The sequence below is a fragment of the Coffea arabica genome, chromosome 5c (assembly GCF_036785885.1).
Source record: "Coffea arabica cultivar ET-39 chromosome 5c, Coffea Arabica ET-39 HiFi, whole genome shotgun sequence".
In the NCBI taxonomy this organism is placed as follows: domain Eukaryota; kingdom Viridiplantae; phylum Streptophyta; class Magnoliopsida; order Gentianales; family Rubiaceae; genus Coffea; species Coffea arabica.
Genome location: NC_092319.1, coordinates 6286525 through 6299411, shown reverse-complemented (window position 1 = coordinate 6299411; position 12887 = coordinate 6286525). Strand labels below are relative to the sequence as shown.

Sequence of the window (12887 nt, the reverse complement as noted above, 5' to 3'; positions counted from 1 at the left end):
AAGGTTGGTGAATGAGAAGTAAAAACCCTAGTACGTGAGTTTTTAAGAAAACGGCGCGAACCGGCGGGTCCCGCGCATTACCGATTGAACGCACCGCTTGACCACCATTTTTCTTACCCAACAAGTTTGTTGACTTTTGTACATAATATCTTCTTATATTGTAGCAGCCTTGACTGAAAATTAGTGGCCAAGAAAGGCAAGAAAGAAAGAGAAAAAGAAAGGGTGGTGGTGGTGACACTTGTCACCACCTCATGGCTTCTTACCCAAGACAAATACCATCCATTTAACTCCAATACTTAGCATTTTCTCTTCATTTTCTGCTGCTAAGAGCCGAGAGAGGGAGAGAGTAAGAACAAGAGAGGAAAAACAAAACTCTTCTCCATTTCTTCTTCAATCCACCAACAAAGTGCGAAATCAAACAAAGTAAACCGATTAAACCTACTCTTGAGTGATTATCTAGTGATTGGTGGTGAAAATTTGGGAAGAGAAAGCTTGGAGCTATACTTGGAGAACTCAAATCAAGGTAAGAGGATGATATCTCTCTAACTTTCTCTTTCAATCATGGTTAAAGTAAGCTTAGTAGCTTGATTGGTGGTGGATTCATGGATGCTAGCATGTGTAGAAGTTTTTCCCCAATTTATTTGATGAACTAGGGTTTCTGATTTTCTGCTCAATGTGAGGTATGATGTGTAAATGTTGCAATTAAGGTTATATAAGGTTGTTTAGTGGTGATTAGAACCAGAAATTTGAGGAAATTACACTTAGAGCTGAAAATTCCAGATTTCTGGAAAATTTCCCAAGCATTCTGTCCGAAATTGCATCTGTATGTTAGAGGCCGAATTGGCCTTTGGTCAAAGAAGGAAAGTTGTAGAGAATGGTGTTTTATAGGTGCCTACAAAATTTCAGCTCAATCGGAGCAACGCAGAACGTGAAAAGTCCAAAATACCCCTACTGTTCTAAGAATTTCCCAGCAGTCCGTTTCTTCAGTTCAGTCCAGTTTATCACGATTTTTGACCAGGATCCATTCTGATTTAGCTCTGGGCCAAAACATAAAAGTTGTAGTGTTCTGAAGTAGCTTTAAAATGCCTCAAAGAAAACCTGATTCGGACTTGTGTACACTGAGTTATGTCCATTACAGTGTTCTGCGTTTAAACAACCGACGAATTGGTTTCTGGTTTAGTAATTCGAGAATTTGACTAAGTTACATTAGAAACTGGACTACGTGATCTTCATGAATGTTGTAGCTCTGTGTCTTAACTTCGAAATGGCACAGGTTTCGTCTTAATCCGATAAGCGTAGTCTTGGATATGTTATTTCCGCATTTGTACGTCAAATCTGTCTTGTGCCACATTGAATTTCTGCATTTGTACTTGATGCGATTCTTGTTGTTATGATATTGTGAGCCTAGGGAACGGCTCTTGGCTTGAATTGTTTTATTGTGTGATGTTGGGTTGTTGCTGAAGGAAAATAATGAAGCCTAAATGGCTGGAAATTAGGTAAACACAAAGGGCATGCTGCCCGAATTTTTACTCGAAGTCTAGAAAACTATCTTTGCGACTTGAGTGAAGGTTAAGTAATTATCACTTGAACTATCGAGGACTTTTGCCACTTGTTTATCGAGGGTTATACGTTAGGACTTGGCCGAACTTGTACCCTTAGGAAAACGATTTGAATCACTACGAAACCGTTTTACTTGCACTTTTGACTCAAGAGTCATCTTCAAGCAAAAATGTTATCAAATTTTTCAGTTTGAAGAGCGAGCAACTATTTCACAACTCTTCTCAAGTGAATTTCAATTTCTTGATTCATATTGAACGAAACGCTTAAGTTTCGAACCTTGGTTGATTTTCAAAGTTCTCAAGTTAAGTTTTATCGCAGATTTGGACTCCCAACTCGGAGTACCACCCAGACACGAGCACTAGAAGCACTATTTTGGTGAGTGCTTCCAAATATCCAATTGTACTTGATATGTGTGCTTCTTACTTGACTTGCGTGATTACATGACAATGAATGAAAGGGCAAGGGTGTACTTTATCGCACTTGCCCTAATATGACCTGTTCTTGCTATTGATCATACTTGACTTGTTGTACATGTACTTGAATTATATCTTGCCTGGAATTCCAGAAACCCTGTGGCTAGTTAATCAAGTCGAGCCGGCAAGGGCCTGGTCGATTAGATAATGAACCCTGGGTTACTAGTTAAGTCGAGTGGAGTGTTATCTCCTCGGCAATCCGGTATACTCGAGTATTACCACCCATGTTTTGTATGGCGTGCGGGCCCGGAATAGGGGGTTGATCGGTGGACGGAAATTGGCGTGTAGTGGAGTTTATTTGGACTTGATATTACTTGAAAGTTGACGGAGTGTCAACTACCACTTGACCAAGCTGGAATGGAGCCGAAACATGAATACCGTATCCTTATATGTGAATGTGCATCTAATACTACTTGACTAGCTGAAGTACTATTTTCCTGATTTGACTTGTTTGCTCTCTATTTCACTTTTATTTTGCTATAACTTGGTTGCTGACCAATTTGATATTTGGGAACTTCACTAGGCTTCGGCTCACCCTTTTAGTTTTGTTTTCCTTACAGGGGTACGAGTGAAGCGTGAGACATGTAAAGGCTAGCGTAGTCTAGTTACTTTAGACTTTGTTTTTTGAATTTTGGTTTTGTACTCGCGCTATTCCTCGAATGGAACATTTTGTACTTGGAGTGTATATATTTTGAACTAGTTAAATATATCGAGACCTTGTACCTTGAATTCTATCAATGTAAATTATAAGCTTGAATTGCGGATATTATTAATGGTGCTTGGTGTGTATGAACGTGATTATAGTGAGTGAGTCCTGGCGAGAGCTGGGCAGGCGGTCCGCCAAACCCTCTGGTACGCCTTAGGGGGAGGTGGGGTCGTCACATGGAGGCCGCTTGTGCAAAACATGAAAGTTGTAGCCCTTTAAGTTAGCTTTCCAATGCCTCAATAATTATCCAATTTGGAGCTCTATGGACCGAGATATGACCAAAATACCATCGACTGGTCACAGCTCTGTTTCAGCTTACGACAACAGAGTTGTACTTTTGTATTTTGACTTTTTCACAATGAAAATGGCTGAACTAGACTTTGATGTCTTCATACCAAATGTAGATCTATCTCTTAGCTTCAAAATGGTTCAAGAATAACCTCAATCCAATACTTTTAGCTCAAGATATTGCCAAAATACCACAAGGTGTCAAAGCTGTCAAACTTGCTTCCTTTTGTTTTTGATTGCATTTCCTCTTTTGCACTTCATATCTTCTTTAAACCACTTCAAACCATCATCAATCATCCAATTATTTTCTCAAGTCACTCCATTTGTTGATTGAATCATTAAACCTATAAGAACATGAAGTTTTCACCATAAAAATCCATAGAAATGCAATTGTTCACACTTAAATCATAAAATGCATATTTTCACTAGATTCCTAGTTAATTAGTTATAAAAGTAGTTAAAACGCATCAAAACTAACTAATAAAATACACTTAAAACACGTAAAATATATATTTGTTAGAAGACACGCGCATGCAGACTATTCTCTTTTTTTTTTCTTTTTTTTTTTTACAAAATCTAATTTTGATTGATTTTTTTCTTCTTTCTTTTTTTGTCTTTCTTTTTCTTTTCTTTCTAATGCCTTCCAGTATTAGGTCTGATCATAGAAAATTGATGAACAAGAACAATAGGGTTCTTGGCAACCCAATAAAAACAATAACAAAGCAAATAAATAAAAAAAAACACAAAATTTTACGTGTTTCAGTCAAATTGACCCACGTGCATGGGCGAAATGGTAGCAAATTTGCTATAACAAAAGAGAGTACAAAATCCTAAAAAATAATTCCTAAGCCTAAAGGCACCTAAAATTGAAAACACAAATGAGTCTAAATAACATAAATACTTAATGGTTCAAAAGCCCATAACTTACTCTTTTGCTTTGATGCCTAACCATAATCTCTCTTAGATTGGGGCGTGGACCCCGAAAACTCTCTCGATCTAATGCATACGGCACTTGGGCTAGTGCCCTTAGCACATTTAAACTCATTTAAGCCCATTGTATTTATAACCACTATGAGAAGAGATTTTCTTATAAACTTCCGATGTGAAATACTAAGATAAATTCAATAAATCTCCATCTTGGCATGTATCCAACATTGACAAATAGCAGACAAATAATAAACAAGATCCACCTTCTCCATAAAAGTCCCAACGGATCTTTCAATAGATCCCGGCCTATGTTTTGAAACTCAGACCGAGTAGTGATTCGGCCGAACTTAGGAGTCAGGGGTCAACGGGTTCGACTGGGGTCGAATCGGTCTAAAAGTCGGGTGATGTCATCATAATGTCTTAAATATATTAATTAAAATTAAATAGATCGTATATACAAATATGCGTAAACATATTATTAATATGGATAAAAACGTTCCTTTTATCTCTCTATTTGTCTTTTTATACATCCTAAATTTTAGCATCCTCCAATCATAACTCTAATTGAATGTTTTTAAGCTTTGAATGAAAATTGATGTGCCTAAAACTAATTTATGAGAGTTATTTGTTCAAATAAAGAAATTTATGAAAGCATTTACCGTTGTTCAAAAACTTTAGAGGTCAAAACAGAATAATAGAAAAGTTTTGGACCAATGTCTAATTCTTTGCTTCATTCTAAGTCTTTGGTTTATAAGGTTTATAAGAAAGAGCATGCGCCGCCCTTGTCTTCTTCATCACTCCTTCTTCTCCAGGTTGCAACATCCATTTTTCCTGTCACGTCCTTTTCTTCCTTTTGTTTTTTCAAACTTCTAAAATCTTGTCTTCCTTTCTTTCTTCACCAAAAGAAAACATCAACTTCTATTCTTTATAGTCATTTTTGTCTTCAATTCCCTTCTCATTTCTTTATAATTCTTTTATTTTAGTTTTAGATCTTGCAAAATTTGAACGTTTGAAGAACCGTAAGTGGCCATGTCACCACCACCGCCATGGCCACTACCCCAATTTGGCTTTTTAATCAAGAACATCAATTTCTATTCTTTATATTCTTTTTTATCTCCAATTCTCTTCTCATTTTCAGACAATTTTTTAGTTTTAGATCTTACAAAATTTGAATGTTGGGAGAATTGTGAGTGGTTGTGATATGGCTACCATCCGATCTATAGCTTTTAATCACGATTTACTTTGAGATTTTCAGAAAAAACCGTCAAAGAAGTCAAAAATTGAAAAAATTGGGGTTTTTTTTTTGTTTTTTCGGGTTTTTAGTCTAACAGGGGTTTTGACTGGTTTTGACCAAGTCTTAATCACACGGGTTTCAAGACAAACTCGGACCGGATGCTTTGCTGGTTCTCGGTTTGATCGGTCGAATCGGCCGGTCCGGTCCAGTTTAAAAACACAAATCCCAATGGATTAAAAAACACGAACATAGTAATCTTGCTCTACCTTCTTTACAAAATTATCAATGAGTTCCAACAGACCAAATACCTCTTCTTTAAAACCCAACTGAGCACCAACAAGGAATTTTTCATCACTCTCTGTAGTGCCCAAAATTAATATTGATAGTTTGTTATTGTCATTAAGAAAAATCTGAAACCCAGAACCTAAAGTTCTGATATCAATATATTAGGTCTGATCCCAGAAAATTGACCAACAAGAATAATAGGTTTCTTGACAACTCAGCGGGGAATTTTTCTTTACTTTCTGTAGCGCCCAAAATCGACATTGATAATTTGTTATTATCATCAAGAACCCAAAACCTAAAACCTAAATCTCTGATACCAATTTGTTTGGTCTGGTGCTAGAAAATTGACCAATAAGAACAATAGAGTTCTTGACAAACCAATAAAGATAATAACAAAACAAATAAATCAAACAGAAAAACACTACTAGAAAAAGCTATTTTTGTGACTTGTTAATGATAGTCATAAAAAGGTTCAGAGAGTCTTGTGATTACATTGTGACATGTATATGAAAGTCACGGATTTAATAGTCACAAATTTTTTATGACTTGAATATGAAAGTCACATTATCAATTGTGACTTGTAAAAATACTTTTTATGACTTGCATTTTGAATGTAATAAAAAGTCAAAAAAACTAGAATTTATTTGTGAGAAGATTTGTTGTGTCATGTTTTGTTGGTCAATCTATTGGGACCCACTAATTAACCATTAAAAGTGAGACCCAAAAACCTTGTGACTAGCAGAACTGTAAGTCACAAAAACATCTTTTTTGTTTTTTTTCTCCTTTTCAACCAGTTTTCATATGTTTTTTAAAGCCCAAAACTAGAAAGAAATCCATCCATAAGCCTCACGTGATGGGCAAATAAGAAAAAGACAAAACTTATTTGCAACAAAATAAATGGCTGAGTATTAATGCCAACCCAACATGGCAGTGTATAAATGGCTGGTTTGCCATAACAAAACAAACTATACATATCATAACAAAGCAAACACTCAAAAGTCTAACAATCACTCAAAGGTCAGCACCTTGCACTCACTGGAATCTACAGACAATCATAGTCTATGGTCCTTGGACAAGCAAGAGATTGAAAAAGCATCCAATTTTGCTGCCAAAGATTTGGCTGATGTCTCAGTTAAGGCATCTCAAATTGAGTGAGTCTAGTTATTTGCCTAATCCTGAGAAAGCAGAAGATAACATGCAGCAATCAGAACATCAAGTTGCAACATGAAGGTCTTCAACAGCAAAGTCATGAAGAAGGAAAGAGAAAAGTCAAAAGTACTTACCAAATCTATCACAAGTTTAATCCTCTTTGATTAGTAGACTCAGCTGGACCCTTCAAGATATTAGTTTATATTAGACACGTGGATGAAATGAAATACAAGCATGACAACTTTCTGAAATTTCGTTACTTGTCGACTAGGAAAAGCACCAAAAATTCACTCTGGAAGCATGGGTAAGGCATTGACATCCAAATGCAACATTAAGAAACCAATGATCTTCTGCATATACTCAAATTGTGCACTAAACTCTACTCTTATCTCTTCTCTCGATTCATGCGGGGTCATTCCTCTAACTTGCTGTAATATTTCCTCTCGTACCTTCTCAACAATCTGATTTTTTATTTCTTGGATAATCGCCTTCCTATCATTCAATGGTATATGCCTTTGGACCACAGAGGTATACTTTCCCACGCGTCTAACGTGACCTAGTATGTCCAGTCCCTATGCTCAACGCACATATTGTTCTTGAATGTCTTAGTTTGCCCTTCCTCGGGCACTTGAGACAAGCTATCTTTAAGTTGTGTCTACAAGCAATTGATTAAAACATGAAATCCATAAGAATAAACAATGTCATTGCTAACCAAAAAAAAAAAAAAAAAGAAAATGATGACAAAAGAATAGGTAATCTTACAATTAGATTACGTGTATCTTCATCTTTGGCAGGCTCACGTGTAACACAAAAAAGGCTCATAAGAGATGTATCCATACCTTCGGCTTCCATCTAGGCCATTAGCATTAGTTAGAATATCATTCAGAAAATGCATAGAGAACATGAAGACGGAACAGCTAACAAGGTACCTTTCTCTTTATATTCTTGAAGCTAGTCCTTCCTGTCCTATGAGAAAAATATAATTTTGTCCTACTATCTTTGTTTCTCCTTGCAATAGCCTACATGATCATCCAATTAAATTAAAAAGTAACAACATTCTGCTCCAAATTATTTCTTTTAAACATGTTTGCAATCATGTACACATAAATTACTTGTTAACAATAGTTGCTTGATTAGACAATAAAAAATTGTCACTTTGTTATCATACTACTAATCATGTACACATAAGCTGTTTACTCTAAAAGGTGAGTCAAAATCTGAATATTAAAATAACCTGAATTTCCTCCTTTCTCCAATATGAAATCAAGATTCTCCGTTGTTGAGATTCAATCCTTTCATCAGGTACCTGTGTTGTTCTCTCAATATCGTCTTTGTTTGCTAGATACACTTGCTTCACTCGGTATTTCCAATTCTTCCACTTAATGCCAATACTACTCAAAATCAATTCTCCAGCCTCATTTGGCAAATCAGTATTGACCTATATAAATATGTTATTAACATAGATATGTATATTGTATTTTCCAGAACAATAGAACATAGATATGTATATAAAGACTTGAAAATTCACACTTTTTTAAAGCAAAAACTAAACTGACCTGCACCTCTCTCCAAAGATCATCTAGAATGTTAATAGGCACCTCTGTCCAAGATGGGTAAGTCAAAGGTACCCTATAGCCATTTCAGGCCAAGATTCCAAGGTTACTATATAATGACCCTTCATCTAGTCCTACAATCTCTCCATCCTCAGTTAAATACACAATATGCTTATCTTTTGTGTTCCACTTGTTGGACTGTTTAGCTGGATCCCTTACACATTTATTTTCATTCATCTCATTCATTGAGGATGTACTTGCACTTGTGCTAACTCCTGTTTAGTATTTTCAGATTGAACCGTTCACATAGAAGTGAAAAACTTGCATAAGTTATTTTATATCACACATCCTCTAGAAACACAAAAAAAAAAAAAAAAAGATATTGAACCTGATTTGAAACTTGGTTTCATACCTAAATTATTAATGTCATATCTTCATGAGGTCTAGGAAAATTATTGTAATTGGCTATGCATAAGTCCAACTTGAGGTGTAAGCATCTTGGACCGAGACTGAGACCTAATCACATGATGCTGAATAGGTTGAGATATAGAAGCATTAGAGAAAGGTGCACTTGTTTGATTACGTACCACATCAGCCATAGTGATGCCTTTTGCTCTTTTTTTACCACCCATGATAGCTTTATGAAAAGAACAAAGTCAAGAACTGTAGCAGTATCACATCCAAATCCTGGACAAACAAAAAAGGCCTCGTGATTGATTGCAAATTTGACATAGACCAGAATATATATATATCCCCTACTACTATACTTATATAGGATAGTAGCGTACTTATCCACTGCTACTATACTTATATCCCAAGGTTTCCTACCAATTGCATTCAGAAAAAATCCCAATACCATGCAATTAATTCCTGCATGTCATAAATCCATTGAATCATATAATCAGCAAGGTGTAGTATCCAAGAACAATTTTGAGCACATTTCATTATAGCAGTCAAATCAACAAGATATTTACTTTTGATCCTATTGATATGTACAATAATATTTAGTCACCCTGACATACAATTACCAAATGTAACCTCATGATATCATTCAAATTTACATGATTCTAGCAAAGATTCATCAATGCCTGCCCAAGAAATGGAAAAAAAGAGCATGTAGGAAGGGGAAAATATATTAGTAGGAAATGCAGGCAGTTCCTGGTGCTGACTATTTTTTAGATGCTAGCAATCATGGAGCATGAATATCTGAAATATCTCCCTAAGAAGTATCAGAAATAAATGTTCCAAACTGCTCCACCACTGATATGAAGATTTTGTAATACTCAATAGCAATCATCAATCAAACGTGATAGATCACTCTTAAAACAGTATCTAGGCAGGACAAAAACGCCTTACATCCCCGCCTTTTTTCTAGTTTACACATATCCATGAAATTATAAATTTGCTTCAAGTTACCTTATCCAGCTGAAACTGTTAATACAACAAAATAGAGTCTTGAAAGCATGACTTAATCAGACATAAATGTTCAACCAGAAATAAATACTAATTACCTTTAAATTTCCAAAACAGGTATAGTCAAAGATAGTAACCTAATTCCATTTGTTTCAGCTTAAAAATATTCATATCCTTCAGGCTTAACACAATGTATAAAATAGACTACTAATTATCAGCAAAGTTGAGGTACTTATAAGCATATTCAGCAACATAGAAAAGGTATACACAATCAAGACCAGAGAACGGATGCATGTGATAATAAAAAGAGCCTTGATCTAAGATGATAAAATTCAAAGCAGGATAACTGACAAGCCTCTGTACGTTCCTGTTATATTGCATGCAGAAAAAAGGCCCAACTCGCTCTTATCTTTTCTTATGAAAAGCCACTGTTAAAAGCAACAATGAGAATTACTCCAAGAAAAATCAATGCAGAAAGTTGGATGGAAAAATATGTGACAGGATGAAGATATGAACTAGTGAACTTGCTTCCAGAAAATCCAGTTTTTATTTGTGATTAACATAAGGCATAAAAAGATAGAATAAGAGCATTTCAAGAAAGTATTAAATATAGAGTTGTTATTTTCAATATGCAAGCATAAAACAAAAAAAAAACAACAAAAATGATATTACCCATAAACTAGCAAAAACAAATGTTCTTCATGAATTTTATATTACAAACTCTACTCTTACCATGAATTTTAGATTACAAACTCTACTCTTACCATAACATTGATATCTTTCTACGTTTCACCAAGAATTATTATATTAAGCAATTACTAAAACTAAATCAATTTTGTGGATCTTTTTCAAAGTCTTGAATCTGAACATATTCCACAAGAGCAGTTTCATCCCCAACAATAGTCGCTTCTACTTCTTTCCTTATCTAGGCACTACCTCCATTATCACCCAAAGGACGATCATCCAATTCTTGAGAAAATATTGGCTCAATGCTAGGATCTCTTGAGTAAACATCATAATTGTCTCTTCTTGATGTTTTCATTACAACCTTCCAACTAGGTTCTATCGAATCAGTCACATACCAAACTTGTTCAGCTTGAGTTGACAAGATAAATGGCTCATCAGTTGGTGAGTTGTTCTGATACATCACATAATCGAAATTCACCAAAGTGAAATTGAATTCGTCTTTCTTACAACCCCTTTCATTGTCAACCCAATCACACTTAAATAACACATACTCCATGTTCATTGTGTAGTGAATTCCAAAAATATCGGTTAAAACTCCATAATATGTGACCTCTCCTAGATGAGGATTCTTATCCTTCACACTGGCATAACTCATAGCGCTTGCTTTACACATGACCCCACTATTTTGTGTCATTTTGCTTGACTCATAGGCCTTAGTCCTAAATCGAAAGCCATTGACAACATAAGTTTTGTAAGATCTCGCCCACTGATCAGGACCAACCGCCAAAATTTTGATTTCATCTGGTATAGATTCAGCAGATGTTTGACACAAATTTTCAATCTGAAAAATCCACAAAAATGTCACATTCTAGCAAGTAAAAAGGCTTATATACTAATGAGAAAGTAAAAAAAAAAAACTCTAAACTTACGTATTTCTTAAACCATTCATGAAATGTCTCATTATGAAGCCGCTAAAGTTGGTTTGGCCTAGCATAAGGATAATTCGTTGCTAGAGTTGACATGTGGATACTGATATACAATACCAAAAAAATAGCTAATCAGAATACCAAGAGATAGCCTAATGAATTATTAGAAAAATAAACCAAATAACTTACGCTCGATATTGTTCTACAGCATCTAAGTTCCCAAGAATGTATTGATGCGCTTGAATCCAAGTAACCCGATCAAGGGAGACTTTTTTCCCAAGCAAAGGGCAACATATGTGAGCGTTAGCATCATCATTTTTGTGTACTCCATTCTCTTAAATTTCAACATTTTTCAAGTATCTTGAACAAAAATTGAGGCACTCTTTTGTTAAGTATCCTCTAGCAATTGACCCCTCCGACCGAGCTCGATTACGGACATATCGTTTAAGTGTTGAAAGATACCTATATTTAATGCAATGAATTAATATAAAAATTATAAATAATGAAATTTAAATAACATGAATACCATAAAATCTTTAAAGTTGAACTGACCTTTCAATGGGATACATCCATCAGAATTGAATTGCTCCAGCTAACAAGACTTCATCAACTAAATGGATGGGCAAGTGTTCCATTATATCAAAAAATGATGGAGGAAATATCCTTTCCATATGGCATAACGTAACTGCAATTCTATCTTGAATTTTTTCCAACTCATATTTGTTGTTCAGCTTTGAGTACAATTGCCTAACGAAGTTCGAAAGCTCAATCAATACCTTTACCACATTCTTCGGCAATAACCTACGTATTGCTATAGGAAGCAATTGCTGCATCAGCATGTGATAATCATGTATTTTAAGACCAGATATTTTTCGATCATGAACATGCCTTGAGATATTTGATCCATATCCACTCGGCAACTTCATATCTTTCAAGACTTTACAGAAGATGTCTTTGTCTGTCTTGCTTAATGTAAAAGAAGCTGGTGGCAAGATAGAGCTAGAACCTTGCTCAATTGGATGCAATGGCTTTCTAATTCCAAGTTCTCTAAGATACTTTTTTTCTTCCAGAAGCGGTGTTTATTTTTATCAAAGTTCCCTATTTTTCTTCTCTAAACATCTTCCTTTTTGTACTCAGTAAGTACGCCATCTAACTACTGCAAAATATCTGCTCCAGATAACAATTTTGGAGGTCCTTCCCATTCCATCTTTCCATCAAAAGATACTTTATCCTTTTGCATTCTATCACTCTTATGCAAGAATGGGCGATGACCTATAAAACAATATTTTTTCCAATGGTTCAAATGACAAGACTTAGTATCCTCTGCACAACGAGGACATGCCTTCTCACCCCGTGTACTCCAACCCGACAATATTGAATAAGCTGGAAAATCACTTATTGTCCATAAAAGAGTAGCTTTTAACAGGAAATTTTTTTCCAGTAAATGCATCATAGGTTTGTATACCAACATCGAACAATTCTTTTAATTCCTCGATCAACGGCTGCAAATAAACATCGATCTTGTTTCCAGGTCCTTTGGGACCCTCAATAAGCACAGATAATAGGAAAAATGGTTGCTTCATGCATAACCAAGGGGGCAAATTATAGATTATAAGCATCACGGGCCATGTGCTATATCTCAAATTCATTCTACCATATGGATTGAAGCGATCAGTAACTAGCCCA

The 12887-nt window shown here is 35.3% G+C and overlaps 1 long non-coding RNA gene across 1 annotated transcript; it reads left to right on the top strand.

The window, feature by feature from the left end:
- The first annotated feature begins 333 nt into the window (after window positions 1–333).
- Window positions 334–2732, top strand: LOC140007420 (uncharacterized). The gene is made up of 3 exons (XR_011814729.1): window positions 334–523; window positions 1879–1935; window positions 2594–2732. It is a non-coding gene; the product is annotated as an uncharacterized lncRNA (long non-coding RNA).
- Window positions 2733–12887: the final 10155 nt, after the last annotated feature.